The sequence below is a fragment of the Arvicola amphibius genome, chromosome 15 (assembly GCF_903992535.2).
Source record: "Arvicola amphibius chromosome 15, mArvAmp1.2, whole genome shotgun sequence".
Taxonomy (NCBI): domain Eukaryota; kingdom Metazoa; phylum Chordata; class Mammalia; order Rodentia; family Cricetidae; genus Arvicola; species Arvicola amphibius.
The window spans coordinates 10,126,440-10,150,156 of record NC_052061.1 but is presented as its reverse complement, the minus strand read 5'-3'; the positions used below and the strand labels follow the sequence as shown (position 1 = coordinate 10,150,156).

General features: G+C 41.1%; 1 long non-coding RNA gene across 1 annotated transcript in view; it reads right to left on the bottom strand.

Moving 5' to 3' along the window:
• LOC119801654 overlaps positions 1-22,807 on the bottom strand; it is a 35,277-nt gene extending 12,470 nt beyond the window's left edge. The window contains exons 1-3 of the long non-coding RNA XR_005283272.1: positions 22,606-22,807; positions 21,205-21,390; positions 16,362-16,433 (exon numbers count right to left, since the gene is read on the bottom strand). This is a non-coding gene — a long non-coding RNA (uncharacterized LOC119801654). The remainder of the gene's footprint in view (positions 1-16,361; positions 16,434-21,204; positions 21,391-22,605) is intronic.
• Between the last annotated feature and the right edge of the window lie 910 nt (positions 22,808-23,717).

Genomic DNA, 23,717 nt, shown 5'->3' with positions numbered 1-23,717 from the left:
AGAGCTCCAGATTTTCAGAGATGGAAGAAGAAACCACTGCCTTGCGCCACTGTGGTTTGCATGGACAGAATCATCTTAGTATAGGGGAAGCTCTGGTCAGTACAGCATCAGCATTAGACCCTTTGCCATGAGAGAGCTGCCTTGGGACGCTGTCATCTTTATTGTGAAGTCAAGCCGGGAACAGACTTCACAATCCTTTTTGTAGGAAAATTTGTAATAAAGCGAATTTCATTGGTTAGATTAATTCTTCTTAAATGGATCACAAAAATCTAAGTAGTGAGATGAAATTAATAGCCCTGAGATTATTTTATTGCCTAGGCTGATTGAAAAGTTAGATGGCTATTCAATATGCACATAGTTTGCTACATTCTAAATGATATAATATGTTTGGACAAGTGTACAACTGCACAGTATGAACATGTATGTTATACGTCTCCATATATCCCTTCTTTGTAGTGTAGATGGGCAAAGCAAAATTCTATTGAGCAAAGGAATTCTCTCTAGGATAATCAGTTTCTCTATGTGAGAAAGAAATAAACTAACTCAATAGAACAGAAAATAGGTAGAAGGCCTAACTCCTATTTGCAAGTTTGAATGGATCAAGTCTCGTAACAAATGAGGATATAAAATACCAATAGCTGTATTATCTATTGGAGACACATGTATTAAAGCACATGAGATGTGACTATATGTCCATCAAAATGGGAGAACCCAACAAAATCTGTCTATACCAAATGCTGCCTTTGTGGGTGGGATACAATGGGAGGAGCTGGAACAGACAGTATCTGACAGCTCTGTCAAGGGGATGCTTGGCTGAGTGACTTTGCTGAGGGCTCCTATGACATTGTTCTAAGTCTTCCAACTAGCTTAAGCTACTGCCTGTGTTGGAGGAGTGTCTATGTGTTACTTTCATTGGTTAATAAAGAAACTGTCTTGGCCCCTTTAATAGGACAGAAAATTAGGTAGGAGGAGTAGACAGAACAGAATTGTGGGAGAAAGAAAGCCAAGTCGGGCAGATGCTTCAGGCAGTCACCAAAGTCGGTCCCCATGCCTCTCCTCTCTGAGTCGGATGCAGGTTAAGATCTCTCCTGGTAAGCGACCACCTCATGGTGCTACACAAATTACTAAATATGGGTTAAAGGAAGATGTGAGAATTAACCAATAAGAGGCTGAAACTAATGGGCCAGGCAATGTTTAAAAGAATACAGTTTCATGTAATTATTTCAGATATAAAGCTAGCCGGGTGGCAGGATGCAGCCCCACTGCTCCATCTACATGTCTATCCCTGACCTCTTTCTCTTAAAAAAAAAGACTATTACATGCACGTGTGTGTGTGTATATGTGTGTAGATTGGCTTGTGCACATGAGTGCAAACACCCACTGATGCCAGTGCATTGAATTTCCTGGAGCTGGGGTTACAGGCAGTTGTGAGCTGCCTGATTTACAGGCAGTTGTGAGCTGCCTGATGTGGGTGCTGGGAATTGAACTCGGGTCCTCTATAAAGCAGAATGTACTCTTAACCACAGAGCCATCTCTCTAGCCTCCTGACACCTTGCTAATGGGAAAGCAAACAAATATTTAAATGCATAATTAAACAAATGAGCCTCTGTCTAAGGTAATGTTGGGTTGGGTTTTCTGTTACTAACAGTTGAACATGTCCCCAGCTTACTGAGAGGTAATCATTAACAACCCAGCTGCCCTGAGCTTCTGCTCTGGCCTTTCAGCTCCTTCCAAATGGAAAACTAGTCCCTTGGTTTGTTCTTGAGACAGAGTTTCTCTGTGTAGCCTTGGCTCTCCTGGAACTCTGTAGACCAGGCTCACCTTGAATTCAGAGATCCGCCCAACTCTGCCTCTCAAGTGCTGGGATTTAAGGCGCATGCCACCACTGCCTGGTTGAAAACTGTTTCTTGACTATCTCCAGCTTGTTTCTGCCTCTTCCACTCAGCCTGAGACTAGCAATTTAAATTATAGTGTAGGGGCTGGAGAGATGGCTCAGAGAGTACCAGGGTTCAGTGCACGCATGCATACTCACTCACGCACACACATACACACACACACACACACGCACACACCACACACATATACACACATGCATGCACACACAATGTCTTGAAGCCAAAGAAATACATCGGCTCAGTGGTTGAGAACAATTGCTGATCTTCCAGTGGACCTTGGTTCCCAGCACCCATATCTGGTGGCTCACAAACAGCTTGTCAGTCCAGTTCCAGGTACTTTAAGCAGGTAAACAACCTTGGTGGTCACTGACATAAATAAAAATAAATCTTCAGAAGTATAAATGTAGTGCACTGTACCACATTACTCTCCTTACTCATTTTTGACCATTTGCCGCTCCCTGGCCAACCCACATGATCTTATGCACACACTGGTTGGAAGCGTAGAAAAAGCTCAAGGGGTCAAGAAGCAGAGGTAAGTGCCCAAAGCTCCATCAGCCAGCATGAGTGGCATCAAGAGTGTTGCACACATATCTCATCTTTTCTCCGAGTGTGTAAAAGCACATGAGCGTGTGTTCCCCAAATGCCTTAGCCACTGCGGTGCCTTCAGTGCCAGGCCTGTGTGATGACTATGAGGAGAGGCTGGGGACAATGTCAACATGCAGCCTGACTCAGGCCTCTGGTCTCTGCTGTGTGATCTTTGACATGTTTCTTAACTTATTTGTAGCTTGGCTTCCTTGCCTCATGACTATAACGCAGAACAGTATATCTGCCTCAGGGGGTAATTTTAAGTAATACATGAGTTCATGCATAAAGAAGCTTATAAAATTGGTGCCTACGTAAGTGTGAGGAAGGGGGAAATTCTAGAAGTCCAAATATGCCCAAGGAATAATTGGTCAGCATTGCTTTAACAGTGAGGCAGAAACAGGGGGAAATTGTCAGAGCTGCTATGGACGAGGCATTTGAAACTCCTCAGGTAAAGTACTTGGGTTCTATACATACCTTCTGGAACTTTCCTTCACTCTGGTGTGTGATCTGAAAAGAATGGTGTGTGTGCATGCGTATGTATATGTGTGCATGTGTGTCTCTGTGTGTGTGTTTGTGTGGAGAGAGAGAGAGGGAGGGAGGGAGGGAGGGAGAGAGAGAGAGAGAGAGAGAGAGAGAGAGAGAGAGAGAGAGGAGAATGTTTCTGAGACATGATTTGACCTGGGCTTTGACCTTGTAACAATGATCTGGGTGAAAGGAGGTTATGTCCTGGGTTTCCCCTCACCAAGCAGAGTCCGAATGGGGGAAACATTGTTCTAGTCGGTCCACCTTGGAAGCTATTATTTTGTTCTCAGTGGTATCTGGATGTGAGAAATGTATTGACCAGCCAACCATGAGCAATATATCAAGATTTATCATCTCTTGGAGTAAAAATTGACCCCAATTTAACCTCTATTAATATTTATTTCTCAGGTCAATAAATCTAGAATTTGTCTTAGTAAAAGTCAATGTCAGATGAATTCTGTCTATTAATCTTAGAGGGCATACAAATAAAGAAGCTATCATTTGGAAATATTAAAAATAAAACAAGAAAGCCACACATAAAATCCCCTGGAACAAAAACCAAAACCCAAACCAAAATTTGATTTAAAAACAAATGAACCCTTTCCCCTGCAGCCACTGAGTTACAGGGAGGCAGAATCTCAGGTGCATTCAAGATTCAGACACACCTGTAATCTGTAGCCATGGACCAGAAGGTATGGAAGTGTCATGGACATCAATACTCTATAAGAGGTGCTGAAGACTGCCCTCATCCATGATTGCCTAGCATGTGGCATATATGCCAAAGCTGTAGACAAGTGCCAAGCCCATCTTTGCTTGCATCCAGCTGTGATGAGCCTATATATGTCAAGTTGGTGGAGACACTTTGTGCTAAGCACCAAATCAACCTAATTAATGTTGATGACAACAAGAAACTAGAGGAATGGGCAGGCCTTTATATAATTGGTCCAGAGGGGAAGCCACAGAAAGTGATTGGTTGTAGTTGTGTAGAGGTTAAGGGCTGTGGCAAAGAATCTCAGGACAAGGATGTCATTGAGGAGTACTTTGCTGAAAGAATTTCTATAGCTAGTAGCCTTTAAGTTACCCATCTACTTGAGCATGGCCCCTTATACTATATATGCTGATGTAAAGCGTGGTCCGGCTTTTCTTCAGGTGGCATGATTTGGTTACTGTTCCCTGTTCATGCAGAGGATTGTGATCTAAATCCTAAATAAATAACCCTTTATTATACTCAATTCTGAGCTAGTGTAGGATTTCTTTTTAGTGTTCTTCATCTGGTGCCCACATAGATCCAGACTCCATACCTACCTGGTATACCAGCTTAAAGGCCTAACTGGTCAACAGTCCAGAAAGTCTTCAACCCTACCCCTTGGTTTTTTTTTTTTTTTTTTTTTTTGTAAAATCCTCGCCACAGTGGAGCTAACTGCGTGCAGTGACTATGAAATTTCCCAAGCTTGGGAACATTCCCTCTCCCATTGCTGCATTCTTTGCCCTGTGGTGACTTGTGCAGCTTCTGGTTTGTGTTCCCTGCCTGTGGAGTTCTGGTCTTCTTGCTCCGTGTATGGAATTAATTTAATTGCTTTTAATTTGTCAAGCAAAGCATATTTCTCAGTATATAACCAGTACCACGGTGGGAAACTAAAGCGGCTCAGGACCATTTGTGTTGCCACTGGTTGTGTGGCTGCTAGTTGCGACTCTGCAACCACAACTCCTGCTGGACAATAAAAATTATTATACCTAACAATTTTACAATATTACAGTTTATCAGACCTCATAATGGGTAATTAATAAATCAATAAACTTGAAAGTTATATAATAGGAGACAACATTACCATTGAAACTTTTAGTAACTGTTTGCTAATACTATGGATTATATTCTGCGAGGCTTATATGGTTATGGTGATAGATCCATTTATTGCATATTGGGACTCAGGTTATTTCTTCATATTATATCTTTAAGAAAATGGTTTGATAACAGAGCCAAGAAATGATACAGTCTTTACAGATTAATAATGAACAGCTAGCTGACAGGATTAATACCATCAAAAACCAAAAGTTACCTGAAAAAAAAACTGATATTATTGAAAAGGGTAGCATTCATTTGACAGACAAAACTGAATCCATGTCTAAGGGTACTGTGAAATTATCTGAAAGAATTCATACTGCTGAAATTGACAATCAAAATTTGTTTAAAAGTTATGATAGGTTAGCAGATAGAGTATCTCTTCAGGATGGCAATCTGCATGCTATCCAAATAATGTCCAAGGATGAGGTATTATCTTTAAAGGAAAAACTTTAGACCTTGGAATCACATGTGCAGAATGAGGACCAGAGACTATGTGCCTCAATGAAATCACTAGAAATATATACAGGTCAGGAGATTCAGGCTTTACAAAAGACAATAGTAAAAATATTTGAAATGATTGAGGTAATTATTAGAGCTGATAATCAGGGAAAGAGGGTACAAGGACAGGGTTCAACAATGTCCAGTAGCTGTCAGAGATGACTTACCCAGGGTTTTAGTTTCCTACCCTGTAATCTATTCTGACAAAGCACCAAGTTCTAAAGGCCCAAAAGGATCCAAAAAAGGGTAGATACCTATAGGAATGAATAATGTAAAAGAAATAAGCAAGCTGTAGTAACTATGACTTGCATTCTGCATTTGTTAGGGAGATGATAAAGATATGGGCTTCTAGCATTAAAGCCACACTACATGACTGGTTTGAATTAGTTTCAGCAGTCCTGGATGACAGGCCTCAACTGATGTTTAATGCTATTTCAGAGAAGAGACTAAAATTTTAGAACAACAGGAAAAAGCAAAAAGACTTGAGACTTCCCAAGATCAAATTCTTGGTGAAGGCACTGATGCTGACCCGCAGGCTCAAGCTCTTTACAATAAACAAATCTTGTTCCTATGCCACAAAACAGCCTTAAATGCTTGGGACAGGATTCAAGAACTTGGAAAATGAATTGAATCATAAAAGGGGATGGAGATAACCCTTTAGTGACTTTTTACAAAGACTAACTAAGGCTGTACAAATAGGAGTAACAGACCTAGATGAAAGATAAGTACTATTGAATCTATGGCTCTTGAAAATGCCAACTTAGAATGTAAAAAGATATTTGGACCTTTAAAGGTTAGATCAGCACCAATGAATGAATGGGTCCTTCATACAATGAAATTGAGACATTTGACTATAATACTGAATCTTGGGTAGGAGAAGCAATTTCCAAAGGTATGAGGAGATATCAAAATACCAAATGTTTTAATTATGGTAGAATAGGACACCTGAGAGGGATTGTAGACAAGGAATTCCAAGGAATAATGTCTCCTCTGGCAATGGCAATAATGGGAAGACTCAGCCGTCAGGTATATGGAGAAGGTTTTGGTAAAGGCCAATATTGGACCAATGAATGCAGATCACCAAAAGACAGACAAGGCAATCCGATACCATTGGGAAACTCCTTTGGGGCCTCTTGAAGGCTCCCATGTCAAAAGTGGTCCAGACATTTCCAGTCACTGTGGAGGACATGTCCCACCAGGAAAATTAAAAATCTAGAGCCTTCTGTAAAAAATAAAAATACTGTTCTAGATGATGGAATAAACATGAGGATAAATCAAAAATTTCAGTAGCAAATAGGAAACATATATTCTGGCAGACTTCTATAAATTATCAAAGACAAAGCTAAGAGTGCATATAAATGACATTGTAATTGTGGGTTTGATATACATAGGTGAAGAAATGAGTATCATTACTCTAGAATCTTGGCATCCAAATTGGCACGTGTTCAATTATTAGGAATTGGAACCCTTTCTGAAGTGAAAGAAAGAATGAGATGGGTTGAATGCATAGGGACAGAAGGACAGAGAGGAAGGTTGAGGCCATATGTGGCTAATATTGCAGTGAATTTATGGGGTCAGGACCCGCTGCAGCAATGGAACACTCAGATTAACATTCCTGAAATCCCAGAAACTCATAATTCTGGAAAGGATATTATAAGGTACTATACACAAAGGTCACCAGCCATTCAGGCTGTACAAGAACACAAAGAAACTATCAAATTTTTAGTGGTACCAACAGCCCTACCTTTAAAATGGCTAACTGAGAAACCAATATGGGTTAAACACTGGCCGTTGACAGAAGACAAACTGCAAGCTTTAGAACAGCTGGTACAAGAGCCACTAGATGCTCACCATATTGAAGAATCAACCAGCCCTTGGAATTCTTCTGTATTTGTTGTTAAAAAGAAATCTGGTAAATGGAAAATGGTGACAGATCTAAGAGCTGTCAACAAGGTAATTCAATCTATGGGCCCTCTACAATCTAGAATTCCTCTGCCTTCTCTATTACCAAAAGGATGGCCTCTTATAGTTATTGATTTAAAAGATTGTTTCTTCACTATACATTTACAATAAAAGGACAGAGAAAAATTTGCCTTCACAGTGGCTACTTACCATAATTCTCAGCCTTCTAGGAGATATCAATGGACTGTCCTTCCACAGGGAATGCTCAATAGCCCCACCCTATGCTAGTACTTTGTAAGTTAGCCATTGGAAATAATATGTAAAAGAATTTCCTAAATCTATAATTTACCATTACATGGATGACATTTTGCTATCTTATTAAACCATAGATACTTTAGAAAGAATGCTTGAAGAATTTAAAAAAAAGTTTTGCAAAAATGGGGATTACAAATTGCTCCCGAAAAAAATACAGAGAGAATATTCTGTCAATTACCTAGGTTATAAAATAGGTTTACAGAAAATTATAACACAAAAGGCTAAAATTAGGAGAGATTCATTATGGACTCTTAATGACTTTCAAAGATTAGTAGGAGATATTTCTAGTCTATGACCAGCTGTTGGGATAACACCTGATCTAATAGTTCATTTAAACAAAACCTTAGATAGTAACAAAGACTTAAATAGTCCCAGAGAATTAATAGTTGAAGTGGAAAAGGAATTGATTGTTCTTGAAGAAAAATTACAGGAGGCACATGTATATAGGGTGAATCCAAATCTTAATTGCATTTTAGTCATATTACTTTCCAGAATTTTTTTATAAGAATTTTAATAGTAAGGGAAGATATTATCTTAGAATAGATCTTTTTACTACATAAACCAAGTAAAAAATTAAAAACTTATGTAGAAAAAATTCTCTGAATTAATTATAAAAGGAAAATTGAGACTTCATCAACTTGCATGTATAGACCCAGCAGAGATTATAGTACCTTTTACTTCTGATGAAATTAAAAAAAATATGGGAAGATAATGAACCTTGGCAAAGAGCTTGTGCTAATTTTTTAAGGAGAGATTAATAGCAATTATCCCAAAGGTGATAGAATTAACCTTATAAAAAGAACTACTTGGATTCTTCCCTACATTTTACAAGACACACCAATAACTGGAGCCTGTACATTCTAGACTGATGCAAATAAATCAGAAAAAGTAGGTTACAAATCAGAAGATTTAAGTAAGGTGGAACAAAAACCTTATAATTATGTCCAAAAGGCAGAATTAAATGCCATTCTCATGGTGCTAAGGGATTTTAAAGAACATCTTAGTATAGTTACTGATTCACAATATACAGAAAGAGTTGTCTTGCATATTGAAACCACTGAATTTATATCGGATGATACAGAATTGACTTCATTATTCATACAGGTTCAACATATAATCAGGAATAGGCTCCATCCCATATACATAACACACATCTGATCCCATACAGGTCTGCTAGGTTTTCTAGTACAAGGTAATGAAGACATTGATCGATTACTGATTAGAAGTGTGCTGAAGGCCTCAGAATTCCACAAAAACATCATGCTAATTGCAATGGTTTAAAGAAAGAGTTTTCTATTACATAGCAACAAGCTAAGGAGATTATAAAGAGATGTCCTGCTTGCTTTTTTTATAGCCAAACACTGCTACCTGCAGGGAGTAACCCAAAAGGTACTCAAAGGGATGAAATCTGGCAGATAGATGTGTTTCACTTTGCAGAATTTGGAAAATTAAAATATGTACACCACACCATCGACACTTATTCAGGTTTTCAATGGGTAACTGCTTTGAGCTCAGAAAAGGCTGATTCAGTAATCACACATTTATTAGAAGTTATGGCCATCATGGGTATACCTGCACAAATAAAGATAGATAGTGGTCCATCATATATCTCTAAGAAAATGAAACAGTTTTTTTGCTTATTATAATATAAAGCATATTACAGGTATACCAAACAATCCTACAGGTCAGGCAGTTATAGAAAGATCAAATTGAAATATAAAGGATATGTTAAACAAACAGAATGGGATGGAAAATACCCTCAGAAATAAATTACATAATGATTTATTGACCTTGAATTTTCTTAATACTAATGAGAAAGGGACAACAGCAGCAGAGAGACAATGGAAAATAGAAAAGTCATCTGAATTAAATCAGCCAGTGTATTTCAAGGATGTGTTGACCTCACATTGGAAACTAGAAGTTGTGCTATGTTGGGGAAGGGGTTTTGCTCTTGTTTCAACAGGAGAAGAAAAGTTATGGATACCATCAAAATTAATAAAGATTCAGTTTGAAAAAGAGAAATCTCTTGAGAAAGAGAAATGAAAGCTCATTCATAGAGGTGACAACCATACAGGTGGTAAGGAAATTATATAGGGTTGGGATTCTGCTCTTGTCTTTACAGGAAAATACACATCTTCAAAAATTCAAGACTTTATATTAGAATATTAAATAATCTTTAAACAACTGTGCAACAAATGAGGACAATGACCTTAAAATGTAAACAATGCATAAGTATTGTTTGGATGCTGACAGCAGGAAAAATAACTATCCAACAATGATCACCAAGAAAAAGGAATATGACTTATGAGGACAGGTGGTCAAACCTTCTGTCCTTCTGTCCTTCTCTAAATCCAAGCATGTTGTTAAAATAAAAATTCAGAGTTTCTGTCTCATGTCAGGAGCCATGGTATAGGACAGAAAGAAAAAAGCAATTTAAAAAAATTACTTTTCTTCATACATATTTTTGTCTCTATCGAGATAAAATGTACCTTTCATTGAATATATGTCTGTAAAAATAAAGTTTAAGTTTTCCTCAGTGAACAATGAATTTTCCTGCAGTAATCTTTGAAGTTTCCAGGAAGAAGATAGGGCCCCACAACAACAACTCCACCTGGGTAATATGAAATCACGATGCTGATAGTGCTACTATAAGACTTGTTTGGGTAGCAGCTGCTCAAGATGGTTCCAACTTGGTTATCTGAAATGGTGTACTTTATTTTTATATCATTCTGGCCAGAACTCCAAATAGGAACCTCAGAAAAACTCTACCAAATACTCAGAGACTATATGCAATTATACCAGACAGTAATCTTGGAACTTAACCAAGAGTTACTTTACTTTCACAGGATCCCATAGAAAGACCATTGCCCCCATGACAGCTGGAAGTAATTCTAGAAGATGACATTCCCTGCCCCAACAAAGTTTGCCCTAGGGTTAGGGACATCATTTAGGGGTTGACTACAATTGTTATAGAGTTGAGGGTTGGGGAAATTATGTAAGCTCAGGGATCTCTTTGGGGAAAAAAAGGAAAATTGAATGGGATAATAGATTCGTGTGAGTTTACTCACACTAATAATAATAGTGAGTAATAGAGTGACTACTTATGAGCTATTATTTATAGGCAGTTTACATTGGTTTAGATTCTTGTATATTGATACAAACTTAAATTATATTGAGTATGTTCCTATTTTTGTCTACAATATTTATATACCTAGGCAAAGTTATTTTGTCATATTGTATGCATGCATGCTTAAGACATTTTGTATATTGATATAATTTTAGGATTGCAATATTCATTTCTACCTCTGATCAAGATACTTATGCATTGTTTACATTTTAAGGTCATTGTCCTCATTTGTTGCATAGTTGTTTAAAGATTATTTAATATTCTAATATGAAGTCTTTAAGTTATATAGTTATTAAGAATTATAGGTTAATAGTCATCCATGTTTGTCATACTTATAGTTAGACTAATCAGGTTCTTTAGATACATAAAGATTATATTCTACATAGATAAGTAATCTTCAACCACTTCAAAGAGATGTAAAATATGGCATTTAAATAAATTAGGGTTCTGTTGACATGAGACATGATTGTTCCTGGCAGCACTAATCTATTCTCGATAGAATGTTGAACACTGATGACACTCCACTTGGAGTTTGTTTTCTTCTTGGCAAAACTTGCCTTTGGGCAAGGAACTGCCCATGCATTGACCACTGACAAAATGCACGATTTCTGGACAGTACAAGCAGGATACAAGAAAAAAGACTGTCAAATCTTGCCAACACAGGGTAAGACAATTTTGAAAACTTTCCTGCCTCTGAAAATAGTCTGTCAGTTACTCTAGGCCTTAGCCAAAGTTGGTTGCTCCAACATTGCAAATGAGACTTTGGGTGATTGCCCAAGTAGCCAGTTGTCTCTGTAATTTGTTGCACATTTTAGAAGTTGCTTGATTGTACTTTCTGCTTACTCAAGAAATATTATTTCCCTTCTGGGGTCTTTATTGGGGTTGAAGACTAGATAGTTGTAGTTATTTTCCTCTCATGACTTGACTAAGATATTTATAATATAAGAGTTAAACTCCTTTGGATAGAATAATTATTGAGACATTTATCACATATTTCTTGCTTGATATTGTTTATGTTGGTTGTAATTCTTATTTTTATATCTGATATTTGTTCTTATTGTATTTAATTTTGTATTAGGCTTAAAACTTATTTAAACAAAAGGGGGAGGTGCTATAGGAATTTCTACAGCCAGTAGCCTTTAAGTTACCCACCAACTTGGGTGTGGCCTCTTATACTATATATGCCGATGTAAAGTACAGATCCAGCTTCTCTTCTGGCAGCGTAATTCAGTTCCTGTTTCCCATTCATGCAAAGGATTGTGATCTGTGAATCTACCCCTAAATAAATAACCCTTTATTATACTCAATTCTGAGCTAGTGTGGATTTCTTTTTAGTGTCCTTCTTCAATGCATCAAGTGCAAGAAATAAATAAATAAAAATTTTGGTTCATCAAAAAAATGGAAAAAAATGATTACTCAGCCTCGAACATAATTTGTCTTCACTCTCCAGTTAACATCCTCAGTGGAGTAAAACATCACTATCCAGAAAAAGGAAGTACAGGGTTACAGTCTAGAATCAGTTGATTTCAAGTCCAATGTTTTACCTCTCTGATCCTCTTCTTCCAAAGACCTGCATATCTTTCTATATTATTCTGTTGGGCTGGACCTGTAACTTAGTGATAGGATACTTTCCTAGCATTTATGAGGCCTTGGGATGGATCCCTGAGACTATACCGAGGAGAAAGAGGAAAGGAGAAAAGAAAAAGAAGAAGAAGAAGAAGAAGAAGAAGAAGAAGAAGAAGAAGAAGAAGAAGAAGAAGAAGAAGAAGAAGAAGAAGAAGAAGTACTTGAGCAGAAGAGATGATATGAGGTCGGCGGCTGGAGAAGACCGGCTCGCGCGCGCGAGAGGCGAGCGCGAGAGTGCCGCCGAGATGGTTGATGGAGGGATATATGCAATTACAGTATTTTTATTTTGTCCACAGTCTCCCAAAGAACGTCAGCTCTGCTACTACATTTTTCTGACCTTACTAGAAAGAAACCTTCACTATGTTAGGTTTTTAAAACCCCATAAAATGTGATATTAAATTCTGATATGACCAGCCAGGACATGTACCTCCCACCTTTTCTTCACACAGTATTGTTCTCTCATAATGCTTTGTGTGGGAGGGTAGCTCGTCCCAACACACATGATGTCTTTAACACATCTGTTTTAGACATATTAGCCACCTACAGCTCCTATCTCCCTTCCATGCTTCATTTTCTTACTTTTCTTTTCTCCTTGACAATAAATTTAATACCCCAAGACTTGATTCATTGCGTGTGTGTGCATGTGTGTACAATAATTGAACATCTGATATTGAGTAATAGATAAAGTGGTTCATTTACCTCACGATTGTGGTGGTTGGAAAACCCAAACAACATTGTGCTTGTATCTAACAAAGACCTCCTGCTTTGAGAAAACACAGTAAAAATGTGTTGTATGGCAGAGTAGATAGAGAGAAAGAGAGGGAAAGAGAGAGATCTCCATATAGGAAATAAGTTCTTTTTTTCTTAAAGAACTTTCATTTGGAGGAACTAACCCACTCTTGAAGATCTACATTAATCCGCCCCCGAGGATTGTGTCCCTGAGAGCCAATTATCCCTCTTTAGAGCCCCACTGCAATATCTATCTATATATTTACTTATTTAGAGACAGAGTTTCTCTGTGTAGCTCTGGTGGTCCTGGAACTTGCTCTATAGACCAGGCTGGCCTTGAACTCAATCCAGGTCTGCCTGCCTCTGCCTCCCCAGTGCTGGGATTAAAGGTATGTGCCACCACTGCCTGGCAACTTTTAATATTTTTTACTCTTTAGGCTGAATCAATATCTGCTAGCATTGACACATAGAATTTCCATATGAAGCTAGACACATTAACCATTGTTCCATGGCTTCCTGCTTTAACTAGCAAACAATAGCCAGTGCACATTAGCACTTCCCAGGTCTGGGTGCTTATGTGAGCCAGGTACACAGATGAAATGGGGCATTGGCTTCCCTGACCTCTCGCCCTCGCTCTCCAAATTTGCCTCTCCCCCTCCCATCTCATTAATTCATTTACTTTATGGTGGCAATATAGTACCCGATTATTTTATTTGTTTAGCCAGGTCACTGTTGTCATGTGACAGGGATCTACTTCACATGTCTTCCACGCCTATATTCCTTGGATCCCACACTTATTTTGTTCACTAGTAAATCTTTATTGACCTACTTGTTCTATAGTATATAACGAATAAATAAAAACACAGTTGCAAGGATGCATATGAAAGTAGATGCAGCAGACTGAATTCCAATCTCCCCCACCCCCCATATATTCTTTGCTGTGTGACTTGAAGTCTTCGGACGTGCTTTGCAGAAGCGAGGAAGGTTTTCTTGACTGAAGCAGGCTGCAGTTGAGAAGTTGTCCCCTGCTCCCTCTCCCCTCCTGTGGTGAGACCTGCCTTTCTGGCCTACTCCAGAGAGGATTAGCACTGCCACTGGCAGTCCCTTAGTCTAGACGGTTGGGTCTCAGAAGCATGAGTCGATTTTTAGCTTCTCGCTGGTTTACTGATTTCCTGCGGAGGAATGAGGCAGGCGGCGACAGTCACAGCCAACAGTGACAGGTGACAGGTAGCAGGTGAGCTGTCGGAGTGCCCGTCGAGCTGGCAGTTCTGTGTGCCTGAGTTTTGAAGACTCAGGTTTTCCAGATTGTGTAGGAGGGTATAGAATTTGGAAGATGTGGGGACAAGTGGAGAGCGTCCTCATGGCCATTCTTTTCCTCCTGCCTTCTGTCTCTGTCCTTCACACAACAGAAGCCTCGGGATGGATAGGACTCCAGTAACTCCCAGAGGTTTGCTGGGAGCCTCCTTTGCCATAAGCCACCAGGGCTGAGGGAGAACAAGTCACGCCTTGCTGTGTGCGTTCATAGTCTCCATTCCCGCCATTTATGAGAGGAAGCAAAGTTAATTCGACATTTATTCATCTTCTATAATGAACTTGTGAAGAATGGCATGGATCGCTTCCCGCAGGCTCCCAGAAGATCATTTTCTAAATGTGTGGGTTTTTTTAATCACCTAAAATGTTTATCTGCCCTGAGGTTTCAAGACAGAAGACTCACTGTTCCAAGTACTATGCAGAATCCATAATAAATTCACTATTAATTGGAGCAGCAGGAAAGTCAATTACAGAAAAATACCCAATCTTTTTACCAACCTACTCATATTTCTTATTATCTGGCACGCAACGTTTGTTTTTCCAACACAAATAATGTTAGCACTTATGCATTTAATTTACTTTTCTTGGAATCTCTTTTTTTTTTTCGTTTGGTCCTTAATGCAGTTAAAAAAAAAATTTCCGGCTTCTATTTAAATGGTGGCATTAAAAAATTTTAGAACATTATAATTTAACTATGTTGCTATGACAATAATGAGGCTTTCGAGATGATTATCCAGCTTTCTGAGTTCCAGAGCTAAGATTATAGGAAGTCACTCAGTGACAGAGGGACTTTGGCAGGACCCAGCATGAAGGAGACTCACCCTATCTTAAAAAGAAAGGCCTCCCGTCTTTAGTGTACCACAGAGACGTCACCAGACTGTAGTGGGCTGTGCCTGTCCAGTTACAGGAAAAGTCCAGACTTCTTTCTCATTGGATGTGCTAGGTCACATGATGACCTCTGAGCTAACCAGAACAGACAACAGTGTGGCTAACTTTGATGGGTCTCAGGCATTATGTTTTGGGTTTGTTCTTCCGTAAAAACAGAGGTAAGATGGGCCTCACTTTTGTTATATAGAAGGAAAAGAAGTTTCCCCAAAGGAAGTTGACAGTATTATCAGAACTGGATAGATAATTATAAATCTCACCTCTCCTGTGTGTATTTAAGAAAAAAAACAAAACAAACAAAGTTTGTATCACAACTTGAAAAATTCTGGCCTTCTACAGTAGATTTAAGTTTTGGCTGTAAAATCATTCTCCGTGAAATGGTCTGAATGTACATTGTGACAAATTTGAAATTCCTGTTTTGAAATCCCATTCCCAAAGTGATGGCGTTAGGAACTGACACACCTGGGAGGTGATGATGCCACAGACACAGCGTTCCGAATAAAAGGTGTGCTGTTAAAGGACCTGAGCCCCCACCTCCACATACCTCCCCGCCCACCCTTTACCCAACGAGTCCATGGAAACAGAGCTGTATGTGGGTGGGAACGTGGACAATTGTGGGAAACGGATTTCTACTGTGCATAAGCCAATCAGCTTATATTATTTTGTAAGAGCAGTCGGATGGATTTAGGCATTCCATCATGAACTGCTAGATCTAGACCTTTGCGTTATCTGCATCATAGTGGAGTCCACTTCCTGTCTCTTGAGCTAAGATGTGATCATGTGATTGACGTTGGCCTCCTGGACATCAGAGAGTGACGGGTCAGGGTACGATAGTATACCACAGTGCTGAAGTGTTTGGGTTGTGACTTTTGCTACTGTCACGGGAAGAATGTGCTGTGGGGAATCGGTTGGCCACAAAGATGTGAAGCGCACCTGAAAATGATTTGTCACCTGGGCCCGATCTGGCTAAATTTAAATCATCTAAGCTGGACTGAACTACAGATGCACAGGTGAAAGGGAAGTCTGTTGATAAAGGTTAGCAAGATTTTGTTTTCTGCTTATGATATAGCTGTCACATTTCTTACTCCATCTAACTCTGGAGTAACTGGCAATGGGCATGTACCTGAGAGTCCATTAGCTGCATTTTCAAGAAAGCTATTGATGGATAGCTTTTCTTTTCATCTGTCTGGATCATCTGTGAAGTGAATAAAAATGATTTCTAATTAGTTGAGTAATTTTCCACCATGACTCCCCCAAATTAGATTTTATTTCTATTGTCTCCCTTTTTATAAAATAAACTTCCCCCCCCAACTCTAAGAGTTTGTAATTTGTGTCCCCTAGTGTGTAACATTGAACAGGATGCTATAAATATTCCACCACTTTGAGCATGCTCAATAAGAATTATAGCTCTATTATTATGACTACACTTAGCATCTACAAATTTGCCTGTAAATGGAGACTTATTGGGGGTTTCAGCTTCTCGGTGACAGAACAGTATTAATGTCTTCACAAGGACAAGCAAGTTAATCCAGTCTTTCTATATGCTTCAAGATGCTTGCTAACATTGTCAGTTTGGGCAGCTGGCTTTGTACATAAAGCAGCTTCTCTGTTATATGCGAGGGCTGGAGACAGGGTGCTATTCGTGTATCTTTCTGTGGTGTGATACAGGACTTGAGATTGCAGAGAACAAAACATGGAGATAGACCTTCCATTAATCCTGAGCTGCAGACATTCAAATAAGGCATGGAAAAGGGGCCAAGCCTGGTCCCTGTAGGAGAATCTATGGCGTCTCCTTGAAGAAGGTGCTTAGTTACAGAGGGGCCTCTATGACTCAATCCACCTAGGTTTGAATCTTATGATTCATTAAATCGTGTAATTCATTCAAGAAACCTTTACTTAAGGCTCATTTGAATTGCATAATTTATCCAAGAAACCTTCACTCAAGGCCTGTACTAAGCTGAGCAAGGTTTAAACAGTGCAGGTTCAGGCTCGGCAGGGCTAATATTCTACCGAATTGTTTTGAGTTGATCAAGTTATTCTATAAAGGTGTAGATGTAACTCACGGGAGTTCTGATGAACGTAAGAGAGGGCCTGACCTCAGCAGGCAGCTTGAGAAGGTCTTTCTAAGGAAGGTATGTTGGAGGTGAGTTCTGGGGAACAGGTGTCAGACAACCCTGTGCTTCAGAATAGAGCAGGCTGGTGGCCACAGGTCTTGTGTTGGGATGCACCTTGCACTCTAGAATCAGAAAGGACTGTGGCAGCGGAGGGGAGATGAAATGGACTGGTGTTCTTAGATGTGCCTGGTGAGGAAGGCAGAGACCATACGTTCAAGACAACCTTGGGAGTTTATATTCATTCTAAGGGCAGTTAGAAGCCATTGCATAGGGTTGAATATGGCTGGGGAATATGAAGGACCCACTGTTTGATGTCATTTTCTATTATAAGGAGAAATAGTCTGTGTGTTTAAGGCAACCTATCTCTCAGATTGAAGGAGTACAGGTATGATATTTCCATGTTCCATTCTCTTTTGTTACGGATTATTTTTCTCCTTCAAAACGCTTGTTGAAGTGCACTTGCCATTGTAACAGTGCTGGAAGGTGAGACTTAGCAGAGGTTTTCCATAGACGGCTCTACTCCCAGCTCTTAGGCAGGTCACAAGTTCTGCCATGGGATAATACAGTAAGAAGATTCCTCCAGGGCTTGGTGTTGGTCTTCCCTGCCTCCAGAGCCTATAAACCCACCGTCATTATAGGTTATGTAGGCACAAATGGTTAGGGATGTCTTTACTGCCACCAGAATATATTCTCCCATTTGTGGTATCTGCTGGTTCTTCCTATTGGTAGTTTGTGTCTTTATCTGCTTGTAGGTTATTCTGAGGTCAATTTTAGTAGGGTCAGTACCCATGAGAACACAAACGCCATGGATTGTGAAAGGGTTTCTATTAATATCGATCTGTTAACTTAATATTAGTAAGAGTTTGAGAAGGGTACAAGAGATAAGAGCCCTCGTCCCAACCTAAGGTCAGAACTGACATACATAAGCAGAGATGTCGCACAAATCAGGACTGGCTTTGCTACTGTTGAAGGCGAGGCTGGCTACCATGCTCAGACACATAAACACATAAACAGGAAGCAAAAGGCTTCCTGTTTCCACACCTGAAAATTAGACATACCGTTTCTGACGATGTTGAAGACGACTAGAGCTCATATTTTATGTTGGGTAGAGTTTTACCGCTGAGCCAAGTGAAGGTTAAGAGCATGGTCTCCATCTTAACAAGAAGAAATGAAGAACCAGGGACTACAGTGATAGTCCAAAAGGTGCTGGGACCAGCAGGGGAAAACGCAGAGTGTTCCTTGAAGGGAGTGAAATTTGAATGACAGACTTCTTATTCAAAGACTATTGGTTGTTGACTATGGTGTAGGTTCTACCATTGAGGATGACTTTGGGTTGGCACAGAGAATGATGGCATTCCGTGATGGGGTTCCATATTAGGCAACAACACAGAGGCATTTTTGGTCCAGAGAGACAGGCTAACTAACTGATAACCTTGTTGGTGCTCCACTGACCTCACCATGGCGGTCACCCCTCCAGCTCAGGATTCCTTACTGGTGTTATCCCTCTGGTGACAGAGGCTAAAACAGACAGTAAGGGCTGGGCATTCAACATTTGCATGACAAGTCCTATACCAGTGACGGGCAAGAGCTAGGTCATAGTCTGGTTTCTTTGCTTCTTATATGATCCAACTTGTAATGAGGTTTCCCATGTGGACATTGAGCACGGCTGTCCATGTGAAAACAGGCTACCTCTCTTCCTTATGGGCATTTCCTGAGAGTTCTTCTCAAATCAAAGAGTCTCACACCTTATCTGCCCCTCAAGATCTTCCTCAGGTAAGGTAGCCCTCTACCTTTTCACTACTTAGAGGAAGACACATTAAATATTAAATTAAATCATGTTCCCAAATGCTTACTCATAAGATCAGTCAGCTTCCGAATATTGTTGGGCACCCATGACTCCTGAGCAGTGTGGGCATTGTGCCAAGCGTTTAACAGTGTCACATGCTGCACACTGGAAGTGCTCATGGGCTATTATTTCACCGTGTACGTGATTCACATCACTACACTGACTGTAATAGGCTTGTTTTTTTGATTTTTTTAAAAATGAGTTTGTCTTTCTTCTATCACAAGCGTTCTAATATGTTTATAACATGTTGCAATGTTGACTCAGCTGCTGCTAAATACCAAATGCCATACACCATCACGGGGTGCTTATCTAAAGCCCAAAGGGCTTGTCTGGTTATAGCGAGTGTATCATGCTGATGTTGACAACTCTTGCAATTCTCGGGTCAGGGCTTGGGCAATCACGAGGCCTATTTAGCCAGAGATCACCTACTTTTACAGAGCAGGTCAGGGTTGCCATCTTAGCTCAATGTTCTCTTGGATGCTAGTCCAATCTGCCTCCATATTGTTAATCTTCACGCATGCACTCACATGTGCATAGCAATGCTTGCCAGCAGGTGCTTTCCTCTTTCTGTGAATGTATTTGATCGTACAAAATCACAGATTCCATCAGGACATCTTCATACATGTTATATAATATACTTCAATCACATTGACCTCCTATTATCTTATCTTGTCCCCCTCCCTCTTTCCACTGGTCCCTTCCACTCTTATGAGTTCCAATTATGTATATATATATATATATATATATATATATATATATAATGTGTGTGTATGTGTATGTATGTATAAAATTGGACTGTGTGCATAAGATAAAACATGAAATATTTGCTGCCTTAATGGTGGCCATTCTCATTTGGATGAAGCAGATTTTGAAAGGACCCAGTTCCAAAGCCCTAAGTAATGCCATGCTGCTTTGGAATTACCATACACATTTTCTGTTCTGTTCACCTCTATCTTTATTGTTGCCAGTAGTTTTCTTCTGTGTGTGTTCACTCAATGCTTATTTAAATGTCAGGGGCAGAGCCCTGCAGCTGGAAGGGACTTACATCAATGCCGAAACACTACTGGGGACTCAGAGAAAGCTCCATTAGTCTGTGTCTTCCCGGCTGCTGCTCCTTTGGAGAGAGTATGCCTGGATATTGTCGCAAGCAGGAACAGGCCCCAGGGGAGCAGGCACGGAGTCCTGCCCGGTTGTCATGCATTCCACTCATGAGTTCTCCCAGTGGATAGCCACTGGATAGCTCTCTGTGCTCACTAGCCAGTGCCTGTGCTGCTTTCTGCAGAGATAATGGAGGCTCAAGGTACCCAAGGATCAGGAAGCAGGGAAAGGAAGAGCTGGGGGACCACTAGAACAGGATGTGAGGAGTCACACCTGCCCAGATGTGCAGTCAGGGATGTGAGATGCAGAGAAAGGATGCTGGCTAAGCAAAAGCAAGAACCAGAAAGATGGACAGAAGTCCCTGGCAGATCATACACCATGAAGAGAAGAGCATAAAGACGGACCCTGAGAAATACAACAAAGAACAGCACAGCTCTCTTTGGAGCATGGCTCCTGGGAAGGTAACCCAAACACTCTGCATCTCTCTGCTGCCAGAGCCTCGGAGGAGGACTGTGTGGACTTGAACCAGGCTGCCTGGATTTGGATCTCATGTGGGTGCTAAGAGACTTCAAGTAACTAACTTAACCTGCACAAGTCTAGATTTGCAAGACAGTGATGCCATAGGGGAGCTTAGTTCGTGGAGATATAACAAGATGCACAGGAGTCCATGTGTGTAACATACTGAGAACAGTGCCAGGCCCCAGGTCCCTGCTGTGCAAGAGTTATTAGATAAAGTTAGTAGAGATGGCAGAAACATTTTTTGACAATGACTTCATTCTTTCAGGATCCTGAACCATCATCACTTTTAGAGGTTCCCAGAGATGAAGGGCACCTGGGTCTCCTTTCTTCCCAATTGTCTTCATGTGGCTTCCCTGCCCTGCCTTGGTGACCATATAATTTCCACCTACCTTCCTTCAACAGCAGGTGTCGTCCCTTCATGCTTGCTCCCGGCTTGCTGTAGCACCTTCTGGGGGCTGAGTCAGGGCTCACGCAGGCTTCCCTCTTTGCCTGCTCTGTGTTTTCAGGCAATGGCATTGAATGTCACTTCCCAGTTCCCCTAGGACAGCTCCTAAGCAGGTTCCATGACAGGGCCCCTTCCAATCAAAAAACCATGTTTCAAACCCATCAATAATGCACTGGCGTGTTCCCATGGCCTTTCACCCAGCAGGTGGAAGCCTCAGAAAGGGGCTCCTCCCACCTCCCCAACAAGGCACCTGGCATTTTCAGTTGGTATCCAGCAGGTTGAGCAGCAACTGGGGGGGGGGGGGGGGGGGAATATCTTTGCAAGAGTAATCAGGTCGAACTGTCTCCTGAACTGTTACTCAGATGTCAAGCATGTGGGGGTCCTTTAAATGGGGCCATGCCTTGCTTCTTCAATTCCAGCAGAAGAGGTGCCTAAAACAGTTCTTTGGAGAGGGATCTCTATCCCAGGGAGGGCCCTGAAGGTTGAAATCGACTGGAGAGGCCACTGTTACCTCCTCCTCTCCATGGAGTACTCAAGAGGAAGAAACGAGACAATTTCAAATGCACACAGTTGCCTGTCAAACATGGGCTCTTGGTAAAGCAGCACATATAGTGTGCGCACAGAGACACGGAGGGTGCAGTGGAGGGATAGGGCTGCATGAAAACCAACAGTTTGCATTTGAAGACCAGGATGGGGTTGGAGAAATGGCTCAGTGGTTAAGAGCACTGGCTACTCTTCCAGAGGTTCTGAGTTCAATTCCCAGCAACCACATGGTGGCTCACAACCATCTGTAATGAGATCTGTTGCTCTCTTCTGGTGTGAGGGCATACATGGAGGCAGAATGTTGTATACATAAGAAATAAACAAATAAATCTTTAAAAAAAAAAAAGCCGAGTGAGAGACGCCATGGGAAAATAAATGACCAGGATGAGGGCAAGACTCCCTGCCAAATGGTTCTGGACCCCCCCACCCCAGCCAATGGTTCTGTCTGCCTACTCCCCGGACTCCCCAGAAAGACTACCTCTCCTTTCCCCTGTCTGTATAACCCCTACCATGCAAGACCTCACCCTACTCCCTCCCTGCCTTGCTCACCTTCTGGAGGTACACTGTTCCCCACCCACAATTTCTTTTACAAATTCCTCCAAGAGACATTCCATCCACCTGGATGCAGAATATTCTTTGCTGGCCTAGAACAAACCTAAAATCTAAAGCCTTGCTTCTCCTTTTCCTCTCAGCCCATCTCAAACACCTCCCCCCCCCCACCACCACACACACACCTGCTTGCTCCGGCTGGCTCTCGCCCTGGCTCCCCCCACCACACACATGCTTGCCTGCTGAGACCTACCTCCAGCTCTCTGTCTGCCCTGTCCCCCTTTCCTGCACGTATCTGCGCAGACGTTTTCATAAAAACGTCAGCTGTTAAGTTAACGTTATTTAAGGGGCCTTGGGTTTTCGTTCCTGAATGCAACCTAAGCTGGATCCTCGAAGGCCTGACAAGAAGCCCAGGCGGTATAAAACATGACCCACAGAGGCACTAAATAAATAACCTGGCTGTGGGCTCCCAGGCCTCTCTATTTATCACTGAAGCAAAGATAAGGATCTGATTTAGAGTGAACCCTGGTGAGGGTCGGACCGGCACAAGCTGTAATATGATCTGCGGGGGAGGGCTGAGAGCCCTAAACAATGTGAAGAAACCCTGTCAGATAAATAAAACAAACTGTTTGTCCATTAAATAGTGCTGTCAGTAAGAGAACCGGGAAGCCAAACACAGCTAAATCCAATTCCTTTATGGCCGCACAAAGCCAGAAACATCTGAACCACGTTGGGAAATAAGTTTCCTCAGAACGTGCTGGGGGCTGGGAAATGTGATTATTGAAGTTCTGGGACGGGGGGGGGGGTTAGGAGGAGATAGCAGATTTTTGATCCAGGGCATACCCTATGCCCTCTGTCAACCGTGGACTTTGGAGTCCTTTTATGTGTAATGGCTTTTCATCCTGTTGGGCTAGCCCACCCTGTTGACTTGTTCCTGTGAACCCATGAGTTGATCCTGGCAAAAGGATTCTGAAGAAATGATTATGGGATTCCTGGAAATGCCAGTGTCCAGGTGATCAGGGTGCCTACTGAAGGGCTTGCCAAGGGCAGAACCAGAAGTGGAGGAGCTCATGACAAAGGACAACCTGCCGCTCAGCCTTGCCAGTCCGGCTGCCTCGAAAAAGTCTGAGTGTGTTCGAAGATCAAGACAGAGTTTGAATGTGAAATCTCAGGGGTCCACATGGAAATGTGAGGTTTCTAACATGTCCAATGTTGCCATAGAATGTTCTTAAAGTTTCATGTGTGGTTAGCTGTAAGCTCTGTGTGTGTGTGTGTGTGGTGTGTGGCAGCTTACCGACTGGACCAGGGCAAGCATGGCAGAATGATTTCCTGGGATTCACTGTGAAACCGCTGTTCTTGCCATGT